The 26975-nt window shown below is 41.1% G+C and overlaps 1 pseudogene; it reads left to right on the top strand.

The window, feature by feature from the left end:
• Nucleotides 1-9295: 9295 nt before the first annotated feature.
• The window catches only part of LOC101427976 (lysosomal acid lipase/cholesteryl ester hydrolase-like), a 29454-nt pseudogene continuing 11774 nt past the window's right edge, over nt 9296-26975 (top strand).

Below are 26975 nucleotides of genomic sequence, written 5' to 3'. Positions count from 1 at the left end.
AACTCGGGCCTGATTTAGAGATGGTTCTGCACAGTATGCCGGTACCACTCAAAAGTGGACAGCTGCAGCCCTGCAGTCCCTTTCTGGGACATCCCTGAAGGACAGTGGTGAAGGTACATCCTCCCAGTGGGCAGGACTTCTAGTGGTGCACTTGATTGTTCATTTTGCTTGGCAGAAGAAATGGCCAGAGGTGCGTTAGTACATTGAATCATGTGCTGTTGCCAATGGTTTGGCTGCATGGTCAGGGACTTGGAAAAAACATGATTGGAAAATTGGTTGCAGAAGTCTGGGGAAGAGGTATGTGGGTTGATGTTTTCAAGTGGGCAAAAAACATGAAAATTTTTGTGTCCCATGTGAATGCTCACCAGAGGGTAACTGCAGCAGAGGGAGATTTTAATAATCAAGTGGATAAAATGACCCACTTTTTGGCTAATGCTCAGTCTCTTTCCTCAGCCATTCCTGTCACTGCCCAGTGGATTCATGAACAAAGTGGCCATGGAGGTAGGAACGGAGGTTATGCATGGGCTCAGCAACATGGACTTCCCCTTACCAAGGGTGACTTGGCTTCAGCCACTGCTGAATGCCCAATTTGCCAGCAGCAGAGACCCAGATTCAGCTCCCAATATGGCACCATTCCTCAAGGTGACCAGCCTACTACCTGGGTGTCATTGGACTACTTCCACCCTGGAAGGAGCAGTGATATGTTTTAACTGGAAAAGACACATACTCTGGATATGGGTTTGCAGTTCCTGCATGCAATGCTTCTTCCATAACTACCATCTGTGAACTTACTGAATGTCTTATCTACGGCCATGGCATTCCCCACAGCCTTGCTTCTGACCAAGGAACCCATCTCACAGCAAATAATGTGCAGGAATGGGCACATGCCCAAGGAATTCACTGGTCTTACCATGTTCCCCATCATCCTGAAGCAGCTGGATTGATAGAATGGTGGAATGGCCCTTGGAAGACTCAATTATGGTGCCTACTAGGAGATAATACTTACCGGGCTGGGACAATGTTCTCCATGAGGCTGTGTATGCTCTAAATCAGCATCCACTCTATGGTGCTGCTTCTCCAATAACCAGGATCCATGGGTCCAAGAATCAAGGGGTGGAAATGGGACTGGCACCACTCACTCTTACCCCTAATGACCCACTAGAAAAATGTTTGCTTCCTGCAACCTCAAACTCTGCTGGTCTACAGGTTTTAGCCCCAAAAGGAGGACTGCTGTCACCAGGGAACACAACAATGAGTCCATTGAACTGGAAGTTAAAACTGCAACCTGGCCACTTTGGGTTCCTCTTACCTCTGAATCAACAAAGAAGGGAATCACTGTACTGGCTGAGGTGATTGATCCTGAGTGCCAAGGGGAAATTGGACTGCATCTACATAATGGGGGTAAAGAAGAGTTTGCCTGGAATACAGGAGATCCTCTTGGGCATCTCCTAGTACTGCCATGTCCTATGATTAAAGTCAATGGAAAATTGCAAAAACCCACTCCAAGCAGGACTAATGATGGCCCAGAATCTTCAGGAATGAAAGTTTCAGTCACCCCACCAGGCAAAAAACTATGGCCAGCTGAAGTGCTTGCTGAGGGTAATGGAAATATGCAATGGGTAGTGGAAGAAAGCAGTGATAAATATGAACTTCAATCACGTGACCAGTTACAGTAATGAGGACTATAATGTTCATGAATCTTTTTTCTTTGTTTCATTATGATGATTGTGTATGTACACAAAACTAATTTCTTTGTCTTCTTCCCCAAATTATCCCTTATGATATAACAAGTTGTATCTGTTTCATGTCATAATATTTGATGATGTCAAGTTTAAGAGTGAATGTTACCCAAGAACTTGCACCATATTCTGTATGGAATTAATGTGTTTCTGGTTGTACACAAGAGAGTTGAGTATTGTTAAGTGGGAATATATATATATATGCATGTCTGTTCTTGTTTTTACTTAGAGACTAAGTATGGTTTAAGATAATGTGTATGGTTGCCAAATTGATAAGGAGTGGACTGTGATGGTTAGGCTATTGTGTCAAGTCAGTCAGGTAATTTTGCCCAGTTGTTTGGTCAAGGAAGCACTGGGCTAACTGTAATACAAGGGCATTTATGGATTTGGTCACCATTGACTTCCTGCAGTGGTAAATCATAGATAGCTGGTTCTAGTTACATCAATCAGGGAGATTGCCATCAGCAATGAGTGACCCTTAACCCAATCAGTTCAATGCCTTAAAAGGGGAAGTGGGGAAACGGACTTGGCCCAGTGGTTAGGGCATCCGTCTACCACATGGGAGGTCCGTGGTTCAAACCCCGGGCATCCTTGACCCATTTGGAACTGGCCCATGTGCAGTGCTGATGCATGCAAGGAGTGCCGTGCCATGCAAGGAGTGCCATGCCATGCAGTGGTGTCCCCCTGCATAGGGGAGCCCCACGCACAAGGAGTGCACCCGTAAGGAGAGCCGCCCAGCGGGAAAGAAAGTGCAGCCTGCCCAGGAATGGCACCACCCACACTTCCAGTGCCACTGACAACAACAGAAGCGGACAAAGAAACAAGACACAGCAAACAGACACAGAGAACAGACAACTGGGTGAGGGGGAGAATAAATAAATCAATATATAAGTCTTTAAAAAAAAAAAAAAGGGAAGTGATTCCAGCATTGAGAGAGAATTTCCCAGCTCATCTTTGGACAGATAAAATCTTCCAGAACTCATCAAGAATCTTTATTGGTCTTTCATTGCAGACCCTGGTTGCAGCCTACTTGTGGAACCTGGACTTGTGCATCCCCACGACTGCCTGAGAGACTCTGATAGAATTGCATACTATTGACAGATATCTCTTGCTGATTCTGTTTCCCTAGAGAACCCTGACTAATACAGGATCCCAGCGATAGGATTCAGGGCCCACTCTAATCCGGTATGATCTCATCTTAATCGCATCTTAGTCATATCTACAAAGATCCAATTTCCAAATAAGGTCAGGTTCACAGATACTGGGGTTAGGACTTGAACATATTTCGGGGACATAATTCAAGCCATTCCTGGTTTTTAAGTTGTAAAGAGCATACCCTGTCATTTTTATAAAGTTTTAAATACACCTTTTTTGAGATATAAATCACATAGCAGGAATTTCACCCATTTAAAGTATACGACTCCATATCTTCTAGTGTTTTCTAAGTGTTGTGTAACTATAATTAATTTTACACCATTTTCATCACCCCACAAAAGGAATCTGTACCACTTAAATATAACCCCACAGTCCACCACAACCCTACCCGTAGACAACCACTATTTTGCTTTCTGTTTCTATAGATTTGCTTATTGTTCAAATTTCATAGAAATGGGATGATCTTTTATATCTGGCTTTCACTTAGCATAACACTTTCAATGTTCATCCATGTTGTAGAATGGATCATTTCTTCATTCCTTTTCCTGCTGAATAATATTCCATTGTATGCATGTATCACATTTAATTTATCCATTCATTAGTTGACGGACATTTGGGTTGTTTCCCTTTTTTGGCAATTTGAATAATTATTCTGTGAATATTCATATGAGTGTTTTTTTGTGAATAAACATTTTCATTTCTCTTGGGTATATACCTGAGTGTGGAATTGCTGGGTCATAGAGTTACTCCGTGTTGGGCCTTTTGAGGAACTGTCAGACTGTTTTACAAAGTGGCTGCACTATTTCACATTCCCACCAGTAGTGCGTGAAGGGTTCTGAAGTCTCGACTCCATCAACACTTGTTATTATCTATTGTATTGGTCTGCTAAATGGGTGCTGATGCAAAATACCAGAAATTGGTTGATGTTTCTAAAGGGTATTTATTTGGGATAGGAGTTTACAGATACCAGGCCATAAAGCATAACTTACTTCTCTGACCAATCTATTTGGAGCAAGATGGCTGCTGATGTCTGTGAGGGTTCAGGCTTCCTGGGTTCCTATATTCCTGGGACTTGCTTTTCTCTGGGTTCAAGGTTCCCAGAAGCAGACTTGGCCCAATGGATAGGGCACCCACCTACCACATGGGAGGTCCATGGTTCAAACCCTGGGCCTTGACCCAGGTGAAGCTGGTCCATGTGTAGCGCTGATGTGCGCAAGGAGTGCCCTGCCACACAGGGGTGTCCCCTGCATAGGGGAGCCCCATGCACAAGGAGCACACCCCATAAGGAGAGCCGCCCAGTGTGAAAGAAAGTGCAGCCTGCCCAAAAATGGTGCCACACACATGGAGAACTTACAAAACAAGATGATGCAACAAAAAGAAACACAGATTCCCGGTGCTGCTGATAAGGATGGAGGCAATCAGAGAAGAAGAGAGCAGACAACTGGGGGTGAGGGGAGAATGGGAGAAAAATAAATAAATAAATCTTAAAAAAAAAAAGGTTCCTTTCTTCCTGGGGCTGGCTTCATTTTCCCACTTCCTGGGGCTACAACTTAAGGCTTCAGCATCAAACTCCAACATCAAAACTCCAAAATCAGTAACCCTCAACTCGGTCCTTTACCTTGCCTTTTATCTGTGAGTCCCCAACCACCAAAGTGGGGGGACTCAATGCCCTACTGGTACAAGAGTTTACCTAAATATGTAATCAAGTAAACCTATGACTCCAATATAATCTAATATGTCCAGAGGAAAAGATGACTTTACAAACTTAATCCAATATTTCTTTTTGGAATTCATCTATATTATCAAACTGCTACATCTATCTTTTTTATTGTAACCAGTCTAGTGAGTATGAGGCTGTATCTCACTGTGGTTATAAAAGGTCTTTAGGGGAGCAAGTTTTTTTTTTTTAATTTTGAAGAAGTCCAATTTATTAATTTTTTTCATAGACTGTGTTTTTTTGGTATATTTAAGAAAGCTTTGACAAATCTAAGTTCCCTAAAATGCACGCATATATTTTCCCTGAAAGTTATATAACTATAGCTCTCAAATTTATAACTCTGATCCACTTTGAGTAATTTTTGTGTAAGATTCAATGAGGTAAGTGTTGAGGTTCATTGTTGTGCCTATAGCTCTCCAGTTGTATCAGCACCATTTGTTGAAAAGATTATTCTTTCCCCACTGAATTTTCTTGGCACTTAGGCGAAAAATCGACCTCACTTTTAAGCAGCTTTAGTCTAGGCCTAATTTTGCCCCAGTCCTGAGGCAATACTTGAATGAATCCTCTGCCTATTGTCCTGTACGTTACAGCTCTCTCCATGGCAGCGTTCTGCCTCAACCTCCCTGAATCCTCATCTCTCCTCCATTTGGAGGCTGCTGGTCTTGGCCTGGGCTCCCTGCTTCCTGCTCTGGAATTCTCTGCAGGTGTTAATCTGGGCAATTGCAGAGCCTCCTTCATGTGTTTTCCTTCTCTCAGGGAGCAAGCACTGTCCTGCGCTGTTGTTCTGTTGCCCAGTCCATTGCTTCACACCTTTTACTTCCTGTTTGTTTAAGGTAGGAGAGTAAATCAAGTCATGATTGCTCCAGAATCATAGGCATGAAGCCAAATTACTGTTAGTATTATTGCCCCAGTTTTTTTTTTGGGGGGGGGGGGTCAGCGAAAGAGCATTTACTGGGGATTCATGTGGGGAAGCTCTTCACATCATGGTGGATCCGATTCTGGTCACGGCCTCAACCCTGTCCGTGGCAGCAGGCAGAGCACATGGTGCTTCCAAGGCTCAAGCCACACTTGCCACAAAGCACGAGGATTCTTTCATACCACATGTCGACGTGGAGATGGGGATATTGCTCCAGTCTTTGATCCACTAGGCTGGCTTGTGCCCATCACACACACACACACACACACACACACACACACACAATTCCTGTCACCTCGGGTCTTCTGTAAACTCGCTTTTTTATAGTAAGAGTATAGGTCATTCATCAGTCATGTGGGCTACAGTGGGCAAAAACAAAAGGGAAGGTGGTGGAAATCCTCCCTTACCTGGATGAAGAATCTTCTTTGTTTTATTCCCTTCCTCCCTTCCTTCCATCATTCTTAGATGACACCTGGAGCTAATTTCCATGGGTTGCTGTTGAACTCTGTTACATGCTGGGGTGAGGATGACAGAGATAAACACACTGTGGAGACTGGTTCAGGACATGAATCTATTTTATTGCACAGCATCGGCGGCTTATATAGAATGAATGGCGGGGTGTTAGTTAGCTATTGGTGCTAGTGCAGTGTTGCTTTATGTGTAATTTTTAAATTGGACTGTATGCTAACAGATGGAGGCAGGAAGATGGCTCTTGATCACTTCCGCTCTCTGCCGCTGCGCCATCTTTAGGGTGTGCCCTAAAGCGTGTATGCCTGAGTGTTTGCTCATCTGGTGGTGTGCAGCACAGTGAGACTGAAGGTTTCAGCAGCTCTGCCCACAGGTTGCATATTGGACTGCTTTGCTTTATGACTGTAGCAGTTTGATATTATTGATAAATTCCAAAAAGAAATATTAGATTATGTTTGTAAACTGATCTTCTACTGTGGGCATATTAGATTATATTATATTCATAGGTTTACTTGATTAAGTAATTATGTAAACCTCTTGTGCCATTAGGGCATTGAGTTCCCACCCTTTGGTGGGTGAGGACTCACAGATAAAAGGCATGGCAAAGGACAGAGTTGAAGGTTTCTAATGTTGGAATTTTGGTGTTGGAGCTTGATGCTGGAGCCTTAAGCTGGAGCCCGGGGAATTCAGATCACGGAGGAAACAGAGGCAAGCCCCAGAAAAGAGAGGAACCCTGAGCCCAAGAAAAAGAATCCTGAGGAAGGGAGGAACTCAGGAAGCCTGAACCCTCATAGCCATTGGCATCCATCCTGCTCCAACACTTGGCAATAGATGTTGATGAGGGAAGGTAACTTATGCTTTATGTCCTGGTATCTGTAAGCTCCTACCCCAAATAAATACCCTTTATAAACACCAACAAATGTCTGGTATTTTGCTTCAGCACCCCTTAGGCTGACCAATACAATGACTTCAAGTAATTAATTTTTTCAGCCCCAGTTTCCTCACCTGTAAAATGGCGATATGGAGGTAGTTGTGAGGTTTGAATGAAACACTCTACGTAAAGGCTTAGCACAGTGTCTGGCACACAGAAATTCTGCTAATTCTGATGCTCATTTCTCAGTGAGTGCTCACCTCCCTCAAGGTATCTCTGGCATTTGTCCTGGCTGATCATTTCCTCTTTCTTGAAATACTTCTTCACTTGGTTTAATTTCAAAACTGTTAGTTCCCCTCTAACTTCACTGTTTTCTCACTGAGAAGTCTTTGGAACATAACATTCTTCAATCTCATCCAGTTTCATGACTTTAAATATTGTCACTAAATGCATTGTTTCCAAATTGTATTTCTAGCCTGGACCTTGACTTTGAATTATCTGTACCTGTACCTGTATATACATCTGTATCTATATACTCACCTTCTTCACAAGAAAGTTTTGCTGATGTTTGCCTTTGTCTCCAGATTCATTTCCTGTCCTTCTCCTATTCTACTCTGTACCACAGAGGCTGGAGATGGAGGTGTGGTCCGTGCAGAGTGCATTTCATAGGCTCCTGTGTCAGCTGGCTTCTGGCTGAGGTTGACTCATGGGAGAGACTGGTGGGAAGTTGGAGAGCAGAAGGCAGGGAAAGCCATGGTATTTCTAGCTTCCTTCTCTTGGCCCAGGGTGGTGTCTTGACAATGTCTCCAATTCACCAGCAAGTCCCGTCAGCTTGACTTTTTGAACATATTGGGAGTTTACTAGTGGCTCCACTTCCACTGCCATCACCACCCTGATCCAAGTCATCATTAATTCTTGCCTGGATAATTGCAGTAACTTTCTATCTAGTCTCCCTGCTACCATATTTGATCCCAGTGACCCAAGTGATCCTTCTAAACTGTAAGTCAGATCATATTGCCCTTCTACTGAAACACTGACTTCTCATCTTGGTCGGAGGAAAAGACAAAATTTTTATCATGACCTACATTTCACCCCCAATCAACAAACTACTGCCAGGACTGGATCTTCTACCAATCTCTATCTTATGTGTTCTGTTCCAGCCACAACGGTGTCGTTGGTCTTGCTAAAACCTACCAGGAATATTTCTGCCTCAGGACCTTAGCACTTGCTAATCTCTCACCCCAGAATAGTCTCTCCCCATTATCAACTTGGCTCTCAATCACCTCTTTCTTGTCTGTGAACGGATGTCACTTAACCAGAAGTCCTTCTCTGAGCACAGTATATATAACACGGCAGTCTCCTTCACTTATCCCCTTACTCTGTTTTATTGTTCCTCATAGCACTTACTGGTAGTGGAATGCTCTGTGTTCTGGGCTTCTAGGCTCTTGGCTGTGTTGCATAAAAGAATTAAAGACATGCCATTGAGTAGCCAAGGGAGTAAAGAATTCATTAATAAACAAGAAAACTGGAAATATGGACACAACCTGACACATGGCTTATGGACATGCTACCAGCCCCATGTTAGGCCTTCTTTGAGCCTTTCCTTCTCCCCTTCCCTAATGTTGGGGAGGGCCCCCGGCTGCTTGCTGTTCTGATTGGTTGTCCCCCTTTAGCCCTCAGGGGCACAATGGGAAGGCCTGCTGTTTGGAGGAATTCATGGCTGGGAAGAGTTCCAAATGGGACCTTGTGGTCAGGGTGTCTTCCCGCTTTTCCTGGCTTTGTTTTCAGTAGCAGGGGAGTTGCAGGCAGCGTCTCACAGACTTGTTCTCTGCTGGTTCCCAGCAGTTTTCCTTCTTTCCCTTTACTAATGTGCCTCAATTCACCCCTCAGAGAGTTTACACCCTAATTCTTAGTCATCTCCTATGTTATATAGTTATTTGTTGATAGTGTGTCTCTTCCCATTAGAATGTAAGAGCCAGATTAAAAGTGGCCTTGTTTGGTTGGCTGCTATTGTACCCCCAGTGTATTAATTACCTGCACTTAGTAGTGCTCAGTGTAGTTTTTGTTGAATGAAATGTTCAATAAATAACATGCATATACTAAAACTATTCTATTTCCTTTCTATTTTCACAAAACATTAATAATAAGGTAAATAATACTATGTATTACAGCCATGCATTGTGTCAGGCAAAACTCTAAGCGATTTAGATGGAGTAAACAACTTACATTCATTTAGAGCCCGAACCGTCTGTGCTAGGTACAGAGGGCACCAGAAGTACAGGAGAATCTGGGGCAGAGCGGAGGCAGCCCCCTATGTGACCGGGCTGGTGTGGCGTGGGGCAGCCAGGCTCGCCGGTCTCCTGCGACTGTGCTCCCTGCCATCCCCGCTTGGGAGCGCCCAAGTTCCGCTGGAAGCTCTGAAACAGCCACGCTCGGCGGGGTCCTAGTCCCCTGACACTTCGCGGGCGCCCGCAGCTCTGATTGGCGGCTGCAGTAGCCTGGGCGGGTCCAGGCGTCTGCCCTAAAGGCGTGGGGTCTCGTCATCCCCTCCAAGGCTCGTCCCTGCTCTCGGGCCCGCCGCGGTCACTGCAGCTTCGGACAGCGGCCGGATAGGACGGCTCCGAGGTGAGTGCGCCCCGGCCTCGCCTGCAGGCGCGGAGGCGGCGTGGGAGGCCGCGCCCCGCCGCCGGGGGACCTGCTGGGGGCGCGCGTGGTCCCAGGGTGCTCACCCTCCGCGCACCTGAGCCTCCGCTGGCCGGGGGACCCTCCGCTGTAGGACCCCGAGCGTCCTGCCTGGCGTCCCCAGCACCCAGAAGGCGAGGCTCTGCAGTTGCCCGCCCTTCTTCGCGCGGTCTTGGTTTCCCTGTGCAGCCCGAGTCCCCAGAATGGGGCGCGCCAGGATCCCTGATTTCCAGCTGCTCTTCGTTCTCCTCCTCCCTTCTTGCTATTAGGTCCCGCAGATACGCTGCTGACCTCTCCACTTGTTAGCCAAGGCGTGATTCAGAGCAGAGTTTAGCCTCAGTCCTGGTTAGAATCCTGGAGATACTGGTGTTTCATCAGGTGGTACTTTACTCCCGGCTCTTAAGTGGATAAATCTCAGTTTGCTGAAAAATAGGTTTAACGGTACTGCGTAGAGTTGGTGGAATAATTGATATAAAGCGTTGAGAGCGCTGCCTGCGGTGGTGGTTCTGCATAGCAAGAGTTTAAATGAGAGCCATATTAATTTTGAACAGCTCTACTGAAGCATAAATGATATATAATAGCAGAACATAGTGCATAATGGAAGTGTACAATTTTCGTAATTTTGACATACACATGAACTTGTGAAATCAGCAGTACAATCAAGATGATGGACATTTATCCCTCACCCCCTGAAATTTCTCATACTCATTGGTTTTCCTCCCCTGCTAACCCTCCTCTCATGAGGTAACCATTGACATACTTCCTGTCAAAGTGAGATTATACAGTATGTTTTCTTTTTTGCCTCACTTATTTCACTCACCATAATTATATTGACATTCATCCATGTGTTTTTTATTGATAAATAGTATTATAATATATTAATATACCACAATTTGTGTGTCTATTCCCTATTGGTGGGCATTTGGATTTTACCATTTTTTGGCTATAACATAAAAAGGCTGCTATGAACATTTTTATACAAGTCCTTGGACATACATTCATGCATCTTTTTAAGTGAGTAAATTTATTAAGAAAAAAAAGGACTGGATTGTAGTCCCAGTTTTGCCACCAACCACCTGAGTATGCTTGGGAGAGTCTTTACTTCGCCTTTAACACCCACAAGGTCTTTGCTACACTGTGATTTTGAGTCATAGCCAGAGACTAGATGTTTTTGTTGGTGGTCGGAGGGACTCAGGAGGAGACAGGGCTGTCCTTCCCCCTGTGCTTCTCTTGCAGGCTCTCTCTCCTTTCATTTCACTTTCTTCCAGAGTTGACACATTTGAATCCTGGCCTATCACTCCGGTAAGATAGTGAGAGGCAAGAGCTAGTATTGTCCCAACTTAAGTGGAAGGGAAGAGGTGGGAGGTTAATAGACTGGAATTTTGCAGATCTCCCCTTTTCTCACTCTGTCTACTTCTGAGCCCTCCTGTCTATTATGTTTTCAGGAATGAGTTTGATATTGTGGTCACATATTAACGGGTGCAAGTGTGTAGAGGGGGGGATGGTAGAGGTAGAGGTGGAGTCGTTCCTAATACAATGTATATGTATTTTTGGCTTCACTACATGGCCATAGAAATTTGTTTCATATTTGCCAAGGGTACCTGTGGGTGCCTTTTCAGAACTTGTTACAGGAGCCCAAATCTGCCAATGTAATATCATGTAGTAAAGTTTTGGCAATTAATAATGGACTGTTTTATACAGAATGAAAATGTGGTTCTTTGGGTGGGTGGCCTTGTTGATCCTTGGGACTGTGCATTGCCAGCAGCCCAGAGGGAAGCTGACAACGGTGGATCCTGAAGCATATATGAATGTGGTAAGTGTTCAGAGTTACCTGCTTTAAAACGCCTTTATGACAAGCATTATTTCCTTAAATCCAATTGTGTGGCCTAAGTTTTGCCACCAACTCTAATCTCCATCTATCCCATATGCTTTTTACTATCTCTGAATCTTAGATTCAGTTTGCTAAATTTTTATTTTAACCTGGTAATATGTTTTCACAAACCTCCTTTTATTGTTAAGACTAGATACTTCCTCATAAGGAAAAATCATTTTCATTAATTCATTTCCTTTTCAAGTTACACTACACTGGTTTAAAAAAAAAACTAAAAAGTGTCAAAAGTTTGCAAGAATGTTACTATAGAATGCTAGTTTTAGAATACATTGAACAAGGTTGTGTTTAAGAATGTCCAGGGAACACAGTTCAGTTTCAAAATCTTAGGTATCTGAAAAAAATTTTATTAGAACAAATATGCAAAAATAATGCCATGATTAATTAAAACATCTCAAAGTTAGTGATTTTAAGTAAACAATAAGATCTAGGCATGCCTCATTTTGGTGTAAAATATGGGAAAATACTGTTATTAAGGAAAACAATTTAAAAACATGATTAGCGACTTTGAGAGCAATTCATATTGAGCAAAGAGAGTTTGACCGGACATTAGTATCTCAAAGTTCAGTCTTTTTTGCGTCCAAATATTTCATGTATCATTCCACCCTACCTTCCTTTTATTATTCCTCCTTGTAAGAATGATAAAATTAAAACCTTGCAATTGTTTATGGTCACTTACTCATTTACATGAAGTTTTCTGCATTATTGAGTTATCTCTATTCCACTGAGATCCTGATGAATGTAAAATAAAAATTTGTGCCTGATATTGTTGAGTAGACAAGGACGGCTTTATTCAAAGATGACTGTAGGAACGGGATCCTAGAACCTAATGTCATCAGAAGGACAGCAGGGTTTTTAAGGGCTGAGGGAGCTAGTGGGAAAGTAGTTGGAGGACATTAAGGGGGTTGCTCATTGGGATAGGATGTTGGCTACAGTTTCAGCAGAGCAAAAATTCAAAAACAATTGATTTTTAAAAATAAAATCTGGAGAATATCATTGGCTTTTGTCTTCTCCTTTGCCTTTTTTATGGGAGACCTTATCCAATTCTGTCCATAGCATTGCCATTGTTCTTTTTCTTCACAGAGTGAAATGATCTCTTACTGGGGATTCCCTAGTGAGGAACATCTAGTTGAGACAGAAGATGGATCTATTCTTTGCCTTCACCACATTCCTCATGGGAGGCAGAACCCGTCTGACAGAGGTAAGGAGTTTTCCTGGGAGAGAAAGGAAAGCTCTTAAAAGTAATTGCGCTGCTAGAATTTGGCTGTTTTTTATGGCAGTAACTAACTTGAAATGAGATTATTTTTAGACTAATGTACTAAAATTGTTATATTTCTGTTACATTCATGCAAGGCATACAAAATACTTGGTCTTTTAAAGAAGTAAGGACAAGAGTCATCTGGTTTCATACTTTGCTTGAGGCTTCCAAGCAAATTTGCTTGAGTCATGACCAGAATCTCTTTCCTTGCTATAGGGAAGCAGGAAGCATCTTCTTGAGTGAAATCCTTTGAGCAATAAATAGCTTAGGTAGTACATTTGCAGAGTTCAAAACTCAAGGAGAATAAGGTAAAAGAACTCCTTCCCATCTCATTCCCCATCTCCTCCATTTCTTGTGTATTCTTTCAAAATCTCTTCTTGTATATGAAAATGAATACAAACATAGATTCTCATTTTCCCTACCTCCCTTTATATGAAAGATGTCACAACACACACTGATTTATTCCTTGATATATCATTGAGATCTTTCTGTACACTATGTAGAGTGCTTCATCTTTCATTCCTATGGATATATGATATTGTGCTGGGCACCCATATCAATTTCATTTAGCAAGTGTCCACTTAATGGACATTTGGGCTATTTCCCGTTTTCTGCTAACAAATATTGCTACAGTAAATAACCTTGTATGTGTGCAAGATGATAATATGCATTTCTAGAAATAAACATTTTTTGGGGATAGAGGATGTAAACATTAGTGGTTTTGATAGTTATTTTCAAATAGTTTCTATATGAAGTTGTACTGATATTTATTCTCGCTAGTAATGTATGAAAGTTTTTGTGTGTCTGTGTGTGTGTTTCTCATTTTATAACTCAAGCAAAACTGCCATATCCAATGCAGATTCAGGAATTTCTAGTCAGTTTACTTGAAATTGTTGGGATCTGATCCTTATTCATTCATCTTCCAAGAAGTAGCTTATTCTTGAACACTTTCTGTTTCTACAAACTTTCCCTGAGAAATTAAGGTTGAGAGCAAGTTAAGTATCTCTTCCTTTAAAATTTTATATGGGGAAGCGGACTTGGCCCAGTGGATGGGTCATCCATCTACCACATAGGAAGTCTGCAGTTCAAACCTCAGGTCTCCTTGATCCATGTGGAGCTGGCCCATGCGCAGTGCAGATGCATGCAAGGAGTGCTGAGCCACGCAGGGGTGTCCTCCGCATTGGGGAGCCCCAAGAGCAAGGAGTGTGCCCCGTAAGGAGAGCCACCCAGTGCAAAAGAAAGTGCAGCCTGCCCTGGAATGGCACACACAGGGAGAGCTGACCCAGTGGGATGAAGCAACTAAAAGAGACACAGATTCTGGTGCCGCTGACAACAATAGAAGCAGACGGGAGGAGTGCACAGTGGGTGGACACAGGGAATGGACAGCTCAGGGGGGGAAGGGGAGAGAAAGAAAACATAGATCTTTAAAAAAAAATTAAAATTTTTTTATATGATCAAAAGTCCATCTAAGGGCCTTCTTTTGCCTCAATTCCTTCCCATATTACTATTCAAAGCAAGTTTAAAAGTCCTCTGTGTTAATGTGAGCTTTGTATCATTCTCTAGGTATTTAACTGTTTCCTCCACCCCTCCCCCCCCAATAAATCCTAGCTGTATTAGGGCTTCGATAATTCTTAAGTTCACAAGACAACCAATGGGCTTCTTGAAATTTAATTTCTAACTTTTTATACATACGTGTTCTAAGATTCCTTCTTACAAACATGTTACCAAATGAGTGGTGAGTTGCACTGAGAACTTATAGTTTTTCTTCTCACTGAAACACACAAGTGCTGCAGGAATGAAATACTTGCACACACAAATTCATATGCAGGGAGGGCCCTGTGTGGTTTATTTCTCTTGCTTATGTATCATGTATTTTTAGATTCGGCCAAGGGCTGTGTTTAAAATTAAATTGCCCAAGGATGTTTTGTCTTGGAACAAGAAACCTTGTCTCTAGACTCACATCCTATCTAGCGGCAGAAAGGGCAAGTAGAAGTCATTTTCAAACTTCAAGCGCAAAGATTTAGCTTGTGCAGAGATAAGCAAGGACAGAGCTATTTTTCTCTGAAGCAAGAACAGAAGAGCTTTCATAAATCTTTTAACCATGTCCTTGACAAGGTGTTGGAACTAATCCCCACATCTCCCCCCTTTCTTTTTGAGCAGGTTGTTCTACTTGAGTAGCTGAATATACGGTGGCCAGGTATTCATAGCATTGTTTGGTGTGTTCCCATAGTTGGAAGAAGCATTGGTATCCTATAACTATAACAAGACAGAGACAAATTAATCTTCCTATTGTGGCTCACCATTTAAAATTTAGATTGGAAAACCATGTTAAACGGTTCTGCCACTGTAACTGTTCGGATAAGGTTTTTAGTGTGATTTGTTGAGTTTGATTTTTTAAGTTTCATCATTGCCCCCTTACTTGGAAATGGAAAGCTACCACTTCATCTGATATATGAGTGGAGAAGGCACTCTGAAGGTGTTTATTTATTTGGTTCCAATTATGTTGGGTGCCATTCCATTTTAAAGGAGTGACACAAATGTTAGGATGCCTCCAGTCAATTTCATTTATTAGTGGTCCTCCTGGAGGAACCCAGTATCCTCCTATTCATGTTGAATCCTTTGAGGATAATGGGGCCTCAGGATCCCACCAGGAGGTGAGGGCAAATACCGGTGGATCTGTTATATGGGTCTGAAAGCTCTAATTAACAGTGCAGGGGTTAAAAGACATAAGGATGAGCAATATGTACATTTTCCATGTTCCCACCTTAGCAGAAGCAGTAGTGACTACTGTGAAATAAACTACAAAACTATTTTTAGGCATCTTAGGGCACCCAACTCATGCCATAAGAGCTTGTGCTTGGTTGCCCAATTATTTAAGACTCCCCACGTAACCAGTTCAGCCCCTTGGGCAGTCCTCAGGGCGATGTCGGTTGATTGCAGGTTGAGCACTTCCAGGCTTGGTCTTGGGGTGTGCTGCAGATTCCATCAGCCATGGTATGGTTTTATGTGCTTTGCTAGAAGCCAAGCTAGCCAAGCTAGAGGAGGTCCTCCTAGGCAGAGAACACATGAGTACTGTCCTCCCCATGTTGGGTAAATTTACTTGAGCATGCCAATTACCATTAGCCTCTTGTCCATCCAGGGGTTTGTATAACACTTTAGGGTAAATTGTTACAATTGGTATTTGAAAATGTTGTTCTGCTGCTGTATAACCATCCTCATTGCAATTTAAAAGAAATTAAAGTATAAAAGGCTATTTGTATGACATCCTTTGGACTGGTTAGACCTAACACCCTATTCCCCCTTTTTTGTTTTGTAAGCATAATTTTAAGGTGGAGTGAGATGATTTTGTAAAAAAAATTATTTATTAACATAATAGTATTAATATAAAGAAATAGGGAAGTGGACTTGGCCTAGTGGTTAAGGCATCCGCCTACGATATGGGAGGTCCGTGGTTCAAACCCCAGGCCTCCTTGACCCGCGTGGAGCTAGCCCACGTGCAGTGCTGATGTGCACAAGGAGTGCCGTGCCACGCAGGGGTGATCCCACACAGGGGAACCCCACACACAAGGAGTGCGCCCCATAAGGAGAGTCACCCAGTGTGAAAGAAAGTTCAGCCTGTCCAGGAATGGCACCACACACACGGAAAGCTGACACAAGATGACACAACAAAAAGAAACACAGATTCCCATGCCGCTGTCAGCAACAGAAGCGGACAAAACCATGCAGCAAATAGACACAGAGTACAGACAACTGGGGCGTTGGGGAGAAGGGAAGAGAAATAAATAAATAAATAAAATCTTAAAAATATATATATAAAGAAATAGGGTTAAAACTACAGATTTTTTATGCAGTTAGGTTTTTGTTATTAGTCTAGGATAGATAATTGGGTTATGCACACAGCTTTGGGAAAGTGCTATAAAATTTACTGTTGGCTTGTTCACATATGAATGCTGCGGGCTTGACTTGCCTAAGGAGATATCAGAGAAAGCTTCAAGAAATTTTAAAATAAAGAGATAGTGACATAATTGGCTATTAATTTTTGTAATAAATTAAGAATATTTAGGGTTGCTGCACACAGCAGTGGTGTTACTTTAATTTATGAGAGCTTACTGTTCTATATCACCCTGTGGCAGTTTTTATTGTGAATTGGACAAGTATGAGTTGAAGTCTCTGCCTTATGGCAGCTTTTAGTGTAAATCAGATGAGTATGAGTTAAAGCATTCACATTTTGATTTTTAAGTAGAGAGGTTGTTTTGATGATATATATAATTTTTAATAATTAAAATTATTAACAGCATTATATATTTTTAATATTATGTTGGAACATTATTAAATTTTCAGGAATTTTATATACTCTTTAAGTATTCATATGATTTTTTACTCATACAACTTTAACAGAGGGTTAAAGAATCCTCTTAATTTTATAATACTTTTAAATATTGTTCATTTAACTTATATTAAATGAACTTAACTATTTTATTACTTTACTTTTTTTTAAGGTGAAAGAACCAATCCTCCGCAAAAGCCTAAAATATAAGACATTTTTCAGGATCTGATTTTGAGAAAGCATGTTTGAACTTTATGTTCCCTTAAACGTGATAAAACTTGTGTTTTTTAACAGCCAAGGACATGATATGGTCAAAGCACAAGAAGCTATTTTGATAAAAGAGACTCTTTGTACACTGATTAATCAGAAGAAACACTCTTTGTAAGCTTTTGCTAAAACAGAGTAATGTCTTAAGAAACTTTGAGAAAGAACAAAATTTAACTCTGTATTAGTAGACTATTTGATACTAAAGCTTTTAAATTTTAATAGATAGACCTATCAAATCTTACTTAACTTCATCCACAAAAATTCCTTTTCTGCACACCTTTTGTACTTTCTGTGTTCATTCAGGTTTTGTCCTAAATTTTACTCTATTTTAATAACTAGTCATTTTATCTTAGGACAAAATTATTTTCTGTTTCCTGAATAATAAAACTGAGGTTCTATACACCCTACATACGTCAGCTACCAAAATGATTTTGGAAACTGTCGCTAAGCCAACTTCTTACCACATACAATTACCAACAACACTAAACAAATGTTAAAATAATGATTCAATTTGGTTATATGCAAATACAACTTTATTTCAAATACCTAGTAGCATGCAATATTAGAAATAGTTTTTAGAGGCGAGTTGGCAGGGGAGGTTGTTTTCTTGTTATGAAGTTACTTTTTGTTATTATAATCAATTCAGTTTCTGTTTAATAGTGGATTTTTGGAATTAGATATTTAAACACATTGATTCAAACAATGCTTCCATAAACTTCTTATAATTATTCATAACCACATGGACTATAATTACTTTATCTTAAGACAAATTTACCTTCACAGAACACATTTTTTCACTGAATGCTACCACAATACTTTTTACAGCTTGCCGTATGCATTCATGTCTTGTCCTGCATATTTCCATTTTGATTGTATGAAAACTAGCCTTTTTATTTTAGGACAAAAGACACCTTTTTGAACAAACATCAAATTTCAGTTACCATTCCCACAAACTTTTTACCTGTTTTAATATTCATTTAAGTTTTACATCCTTCATTTTATCCTGTGAAGAAAAATAAACCATTCATTTCAATTGAGGCAAGAACTATTTCTTATGAAGAAACTTATAGTAATTCCATTAATCAGGACTTACAATTTTTATCATTGTAGAGCTCTTATTAGTATTTATACTTATCTATTAATATAAGCTTTTATTTACTTTTAGGCCATTTGAATAGAGCTCTTTTAGGACATTTTATTTATTTATTTTAACACCCAAAGGTATTAAAATATACTCTGACATTGAACAAAGAGACAAATACAAAAGCAATGATAACACACTAACAGAAACATAAAGTTTATAATTTTACTCGTAATTCTAGGTCTAGAGTTCCCATAATTCAAAACCTAAGGTTCCTTTGTCAGGGAAGTATGAACAAAAGGTCTGTACTGTTTGAAGCAATGTAGTAATTTGTTGTTCTTTCACTCTACAATTAGCTGCTTTCAATAGTTGTTGTGAAGTGTGGAGATAGATCTCCTAGTGGCTTTGATAATGTATTTCCCATGTTATACTAGTGTCTGTGATCAGCTTACCTCTCTCAGGGCAGTTGATGTCCTGTCTGTGCAGGAAGCGTGGTTTGGACCAATCTCACTATGCAGACATGTTCTTGTGACTGAACCCAGGAAGCAGCTTACCTCAAGGGTGGCTGTGATCGCTGGCAGTGATGAATGTCGGGACTGTAGTTCCCCTGAGCTGTTCCCAGGGGCTGTTCTGAAAAATTCCCCTCAGCTGGCAGAAAATCAGCTGCCCCATGTTGGGCACCAGTTGCTGTGGGAATGAAAGACTCACACACCAAAACTCATGTACAGGGAGGTCTCCGTCTGGTTTATTTCTCTTGCTTGTATATCATGTATTTTTTGATTTAGCCAAGGACTGTAGTTAAAGATAAATTTCCCAAGGATGTTTTGTCTTGGAACAAGAAACCTTGTCTCTAGACTCACATCCTATCTAGTGGCAGAAAGGGCAAGATGTGTCCGTTTTCAAACTTCAAGCACAAAGAGATAGCTTGTGCAGAGATAAGCAAGGACAGAGCTCTATTTGCTCTGAAGCAAAAAGAGATGAGCTTTAATAAATCATTTAACCATGTCTTTGGTGAGGTGATAGAACTAATCCCACACACAAGCATATATTTTATGCCAGAGTGAGCATATTATCTTTGTGTTCTGCCCCGGCCCGCGGGATGGCAACGGAGACCCGAAACCTGCCGAGAAAGAATGGTGGGACAAGAGACACAAAGAATGACAGCAAGACAGGGTTCTGATCAAACTGCAACTTTATTAAAGGGGGAAAAGTATATATACCCTCGGGTGGGGGAGGAGCGGGGCATGAGGTAGTGGAGTCTAAGGATTGGTTGTTGCTGTCGTCAGGGTGGGAGGCAGACCTTAGTTTCACGCCTTGCGCCTGCGCACTATCTTATCAGTCTGGGCAGTGGCGGGAAATGGAGAACAAAGGAGCAGGGAGGGAGAAGAACAAGGAAGTGGGCTCTGCTCTGGTGGCCATGTTGCTGGCATTGCTGAACTCAGTGTGTACTCGTATTGACCGCTCCCAACAGTGTTCTTCCTTCTCTTTTTTTTTTTTAACCCTAGTTCATGGTGTATACTGATTTCTGATCCCACATATAGAAAAATATATATATTGATAGTTTTAATGATATTTTATTATAGTCATTAATTGATGATTCTAATCAATAATGTGAGTTATTGTTAAGAGAGGGCAGGACCTCAGTAAAACATGCTAAGGGAATGCGGCTTCTCTTTTCCTATCCTCCTCCAGGCTTTTCTCTCCATACAGTAATTAAATGGTGCTACCTGCCCTACAGATGTGTTTATTGCTCCTGCCACATGTGCAGGTGCCTTGCCATGGAATACTAAGAAAGAAAATTCTTGATTTGCTCCCAGATGGCGGGAAGAAAAGTTAGGAGACCTCAGTTCTAGATATTGGTCTGCAGCCAACTGCTTATCTGCTTTCACCTCTGTAAACCTCAGATTCTTCAACTGTAAAAACAGTTACTTGGCCAGGTCAATCACAAAGTTCCCCTTTAGTCATCTTCACTCTCAGGTCTCATGGGTTTTCTCCCCTCTCCTTCCTTCCTCCCTTCCTCCACCTGCCCCTCTCTCTACTTTCTGGGTGTGTATGTGTGTGTGTTTTGGGGGAGAGAGGTTGATACATTGGTCTCCAGAATGTGGCGCATAAACCAAGAGTAGCCTGAGCTAAATCTGTTCATAGCATTTTGCCCCCATCTTCCTACTCTGTTCTGAAGAGGCCTCTCTAGTCGGGTGATCAGTGACGAGTATATAACTCCTGCAGTGAGCTCAACTCAAGGAAAGTTTTTAAAGGGAATCTGTGAGAAGGGTTGAGTAATCTAAGGGAATGAGTGATTTTCCTTAGACCTGAATAGGTACTTCTCTGATGGTTTGCAATTCCCTGACTCCAGACAGTACACGAGATTGAGGGTTTTAATTGTCCTTCAGCTCCCATCTGAATTTGTCCTTCACTCCTTTTTGGGAGTGGTGGTGTCACTTTGGCTCTTTTAAGACCAAAGAGACAAAAAGGATCCCGAAGGTCCTTCAGTCCTAGAGTGGCATCTGAAACTCGTGGGACTCATGGGACTCATCTCCTCATCCAGGCCACTCCTGACTTGCCCAGGTATTAATAGCACTGCTGTCCCTCTAATGACCTGGACTGGAAACTACAGAATATTTCTTGACTCCCATCTTTAAGTAGCTGTCAAGTTCCTCTCTAGGCTGCCCGTGTTATATGCTTCAGTTCACCCCACCCTTTACTTTCCCTGCCCAGCACCCTAGCTTAGGCTTTTGCTCACAGGGCACCAGAAAGAAGCTCAGAAGCCAAGAGACTTGAACCATTTCCATTTGTGAGGCTCCCCATACATTAAGAAATACAAAGAAATTTCCAAACAGGAATATAGAAATTCAGTCTGCTTATAATTTAGAAAAGCAAAGCTTTTAACACACACAAATATAATGCTATATATCTATACAATTTACAAGAGAATTAGAATTTGTATTACAGCATTATTCATTTACCTGTACCTCATTCAGCATGGAACATGATTTGACAAGTAGTGATGGTCTTTCAGTCCTGCCTCAGTGGGCCTCTCTGATTATCTGTAACCTGACTAGGAGATCATTAGAGACTTCTCATGAGCAGAGGGCTGGTCTGTGGCCCAGCTCTGTGTCCTCTTAGCAGCTCTGCTCTCCTCTCTGACAGATTCCTTGTGTGTTTGTTTGTTTTCTTTGTACCTGTTAAGCTTCTCAAAGACCAACTATAATTATGTGATTCAGCCATTCAACAATCTTCAGGGCCCTAATGAATGAAAATACCCACCTTTACTTATATTCTTTCCCTCTAGCTGTTGTCTGTACCATTCATCTTTCTATGTAGTAGTAGAACTTTGAAATTCATCATGTTCATTACAGTGATTACTGTGATAGGCTGTAATGTTTGTGGTGACCTACTCTGTAGGAGTAAGAATCTCTCTCTCTCAAGATCTTTTGAGGAGTGCTTGAGAACCATTGATTGTCAACCATGTTTACTCATTATCTAAGAAACATTATTTATTAGTTATATAGGTTTTAATTGGTACCAGAACAAAATTATAAATAGTATAAATGAAGTTGGGTCTATTGTATTAATAAATAGAAAAAGAAATGACTCCCTGGAACTCTCAAACCCAAATGAATTATTTCTTCTTTGCTAAACTCCACCCCTGGACAGCAGCTGGTCCCACACCACTGGAACGATGCCTACCATCCTAAGTCCTATCATTTTTTTCCCCAGCTGAGACATTTTATTTGTGTGTATGTATTACACCACTAGAAAAAAAAATCCCAGGATTTTCTTTCCTGTACATTTTCATCTTGGTTCCTTTTTGGTCCAAGATACCAGTTGATGTCATCAGTACAATGAAACCAAACTGACAGATCTTTGAGTTGCCCATCAAATCTGGGGCTAATCACTCTGCATTTGTTTAACCTGCCGGTGAGTTTCACAACAATTTCCCCAGCCTTCTAATCATAAACGATTTCAAATTTGCCAATGTATCCGTGCGTCATCATCACAGTTAGAAACCAGCTGATGATTTGGAAGCACAACATGGTAATAATTTGGTTCTCACATCACACAGGATGTTCATGTGCACCATTGTGGTGGATTGGAAAGGTGGCAGAAAGACTCTGTCTTTTTAAAAATAATAATTCTTTCCATCCTTCCAGGCTCCACTTGAATTCCAGCTCTCCCTGATGGCTCAAGTGACGAGGAAATCCCTTCCTGTGATCAAACGAATGTCTCTTGAGATGCTTCTGTTTTTCTGCTTCGGGGTTGACTTGTTTGTGTACTTCTCCTTCCCCTAAACTTCTCCCTACAGCAATTTTTGAGGGTAGAGACTGGGAGATTTTCGTAGCCTTCCTAGCAACTAGCAGCCCCTGTGCATGGCAAGCCTAACCAGGAGTCTTATATGTTTGTATGCACTGCATCTCCCTCATGCCGAGGGCCCTTTGGTTCTGGATGAAACAGGGTTTCTCGGCTCCCAAGTCTGTTGCTTCCACTATGTCACAGTGTCCCAGGGACAGGTGAGAAGAAAACAAATTCACATATACCTATATGTATATGAATATTCAAATGAATTAATATATATGAACTTGTGATTTCTTTCTTTTGGTTTATTCTGCTAGGATACATTGTGAGAAATCCAATTACTGGATCAAATTATAGACATCATTTATAACTTCTTAAAAATACATTAAAAATTTAACAAACCAGTGTGTCTTTTTTCTAGGCATGTAAAAAGTGTCTAGTTTAACTGCCCCCCTTCCAGCACTGTTTAAAAACATTCTTACTAATGTTATATAGAAGTACATTGCTCTCTCAACATTTTAATTTGTTTCTATTTTTTATTTGTGGAATCTTTTATCATCTCTTTAGCGATATATAATGTTTGTTTTGAAGTTGGGCGATGCTAAATCATTTTTTTAAAATAATTATTTATTTTTTATTGCATGTTTTTGAAGATACATAGATCAGAAAAATGTTACATTAAAAAATAAAAGAGGTTCTCATATACCCTATGCTCCACCCGCCCAATCCTCCCACATCAACAGCCTCTTTCTTCATTGTGGCACATTCATTGCATTTGGTGAATACATTTTGGAGCACGGCTGCACCGCATAGATTATAGTTTGCATTGTAATGCAGACTTTCCCCCAGTACATTCACTGGGTTATGGCAGGTTATCTAATGTCTAGCATCTGTTGCTGCAATATCATTCAGGACTGCTAACTCTTAAGTGTGAGTGTCTTTCAGGTCCCAAGCCAGTTGTGCTTCTGCAGCATGGCCTCCTTCAAGATTCCAGCATCTGGGTCTCTAACCAACAGCAGCCTGGGCTTCATTCTCACGGATGCTGGTTTTGACGTGTGGATGGGGAACAGCCGAGGAAACACCTGGTCTCGGAAACACAGGACTCTTTCAGTTTCTCAGGATGAATTTTGGGCTTTCAGGTATATTTGAGTTGATTACCACATGGGCCTCTTTCCTGAGTGCCCTAAGTTCAGACATGCAGGGATTTCAGCAGTGATGGCACATAGAGTGTGTGACTCTGAACTCTTAGGAGAGGAGAAACTGATGTCTTGTGAAAGATTTTACACCTCCTTAATTGAATAAATAGCAGTAGAGGGCATTATGGATAAATAATTACATCATAAGCATTAGATTTGATTAGGAATTAGGAATTCTTAAGTTATTTTGGCATTCTTACTAGTTAGGATGCTGCTGGGCAAATTTTATCCCTTCCCCTTCCCCTACCTCCATAAACTTGTATTTGAAATATTCATGTTTCTTCTTTCCAGAAATTCTCACCTCTGAAATTCTCTTCTTTCTCTTACTTCTGGCTCTAGCAATTAATAGCAGTATGACATTGGACAATTTAACCTAGGTCCTCTGTGCTTCAGTTTCCTTATCTGTAAAATGGGGATAATAAACCCCTATCTCATAAGGTTTTTGGAGCAAAGCCAGGAGTTCTAAATGACAGAGAAACCCAAAATGATAATCAGAGATGTAAGGAACAGATTTGTTATGTGCGGGCTCAGAGAAGAGTCAGTCTCCAAATTCTGAGACCTGTTTTTGAGTTTTCATAGGTTTATATTGGATTTTATGTGGGATCAGCATGATTCTTGCTCATTGGTAATGTGTTGCTAGGCGATATTTTGCAAGCGTGGTTACAGAAGCAGAATGTAGGTGCAAGGTCACTGGCTGATTTACAGAAGTGGGGGCTGGAGTGTTTGTTAGATTACAGAAGTGGGGGGCAGGAGTCATTCTGTGATATTCTCCTGCAAGACCATGTTCTCATGGGCTGATTTACAGAAGCTGGGGCAGGAGTGGCTCATTAGATATCTTTTCTGCAAGGTTATGCTTTTTATTTCTCAACAAGGTAATTGGGAGAATACAGGAGATACATGAGAAGCATCCGGCCCAGGGTCTGGGCCATCTTAAGTGCTCATGAACAGCCGGCTTTTCCATCGTGAGTGACACTCACTCATGTGTGCACTACTCACTTGCAGGGCTTCAGAGTCCTGAGCCCAGGACCAGGCATTAGAGAAGGAAGCCCTGTGGCCTCCTCCAGGCTTGCTTCCCATCTGCCAAACTGTGCTTGCTGAGGACTTGAAACACAAGCATGAGAACCTTTACCTAAAGACACAACAGGAGTATGTTTCTTGTAGCACTATTCACAATAGTGAAAAACTGGAAACTATCCAAATCCCCATCAGCAGTGGCCTGGAAATTTAAAATGTGGTATATTCTCACACTGGAATGAGAACTAACAGTCCATAACTATATGACATGATTTAAGTCAGATACAGAAGTATACATCCTGTATAATTCCATTCATATAAAATTTCTAAGAATGATAAAACTATATTTGGTGTGAAAAATTAGGATAGGTTACCTTTGGGAAGCATGACAGGAAGGGGGCTCAAGGGAACTTCTGGGCTTCTGGTAATGTTCTGCTTCCTCTGCTCAGCACTGGTTTACTGAGATATGTTCAGTTTCTGATCATTCTTTATGTATATGCCAGTATTATTTGTATGTAATATTTCAGTGAATCAGTTCATTTTTGGATTACAGTTATGATGAGATGTCAAATTATGACTTACCAGCTTCAGTTACCTACGTTCTGAATAAAACTGGCCTAAAACAATTGTATTATATGGCTCATTCTCAAGGCACCTCAATAGGTATGTAATAAAAGTGGAAAGTTTATACAATGTCTTTTTTTTTTTTGCAGTTTGCTTTTGTTCTTTTTTTTTAAGTTTAATTTTTATTTATTTCTCCCCCCTTCCCCATTCCCCCACCCCCCCTCTGTCTGCTCTCTTGTGTTCCTTCTCTGTGTGTTCTGTGTCCAATTGCATTCTCGGTGGCACTGGGAATATGTGACTCTCTTTTAGTCGTGTCATTTTGCTGCATCAGCCCTCTGTGTGTGTGTCTCAACTCCTGGGCATGCTGCACTTTTTTCACACAGGATGGCTCTCCTGGACAGTGCGCACTTGTTGTGTGTGGGACACCCCTATGCGGGGCATCCATGGGTGGCATGGTGCACCTTGTGTGCAGCAGCACTGTGTGTGGGCCAGCTCACCACATGGGCCAGGGGACCCTGGGTTTGAACCCTGTACCTCCTATGTGGTAGGCAGATGGTCTATTAATTGAGCCACATCCAGTTTCCTGCACTTGTTCTCAAAAGTGAATTTTTTTTTTAAAGTGAACTATAAAGAAATAATGTTGGTTCACATGCAAGTTTTTTTTTATTTTTTATTTATTTTTTATGCCAAGCAGAAATAATGAATAGGTCAAGCGATTTTGGTAATATTTGGTTTTCTCTAAAAATTCAGATTTTAATAAAAATGGATAAACATGGTGTATTGTTCTGTTGAAATTGGATGAGCCTAATATATATTATATATTTTACTAGTTAAGCAATATACAGGAATGTTAGAAGATGGAAAACAAGAAGTTTTATAAGTTGAGAGACTTAAAAAATATATACAAAACAATACATTGACTTTTAAAGTTAAATGGAACAAAACTAGCTGCAAGATTGCTAGGTTACACTGACATTATTTAAAAATGTTAAAAAAAAATTTTTTTTCCAACTAATTTTTTTTAGCATGATGTTCTCAGGGTAGTTAGACTATTTTTTTTAAAAAGATTTATTTATTTATTTATTCCCCCCTGTTTATGGCTTGTTCCTTTCTTTTGCTGTCTCTTCTCTTTGTCCATTTGCTGCACATTTTTTCTGTATCTCCTTGTCTCTCTTTGTTGTTTCATCTTGCTGTGCCAGCTGTCCATGGCACATGGGCCATCAGCTCTCTGCTGGGTGTGGGCCAGCTTGCCTTCACAAGGAAGCCCCAGGATGCGAACCCAGCACCTCCCATGTAGTAGATGGGAGCCCAAATGATGGAGCCAGAGCCGCTTCTGGTTTTTAAAATTTATATGCATTTTTATTTGTGGTGATTATAAATTAATGTGTTGATTTAAAGAAAATAAAATTACCCATGATTATATCAACAAATTCTAATATGAAAGCATCAGAATCCAAAATTTTTAACTTTGTTAAGAGGTTAAGGACCTGCCCCATAATTTGTTTAATTCTGTTGCATATTTGAGTGTTTATTGTGTGT

The sequence above is a fragment of the Dasypus novemcinctus genome, chromosome 6 (assembly GCF_030445035.2).
Source record: "Dasypus novemcinctus isolate mDasNov1 chromosome 6, mDasNov1.1.hap2, whole genome shotgun sequence".
Taxonomy (NCBI): domain Eukaryota; kingdom Metazoa; phylum Chordata; class Mammalia; order Cingulata; family Dasypodidae; genus Dasypus; species Dasypus novemcinctus.
Note: the sequence above shows the minus strand (reverse complement) of the source record. Positions and strands in the feature narration are given on the sequence as shown.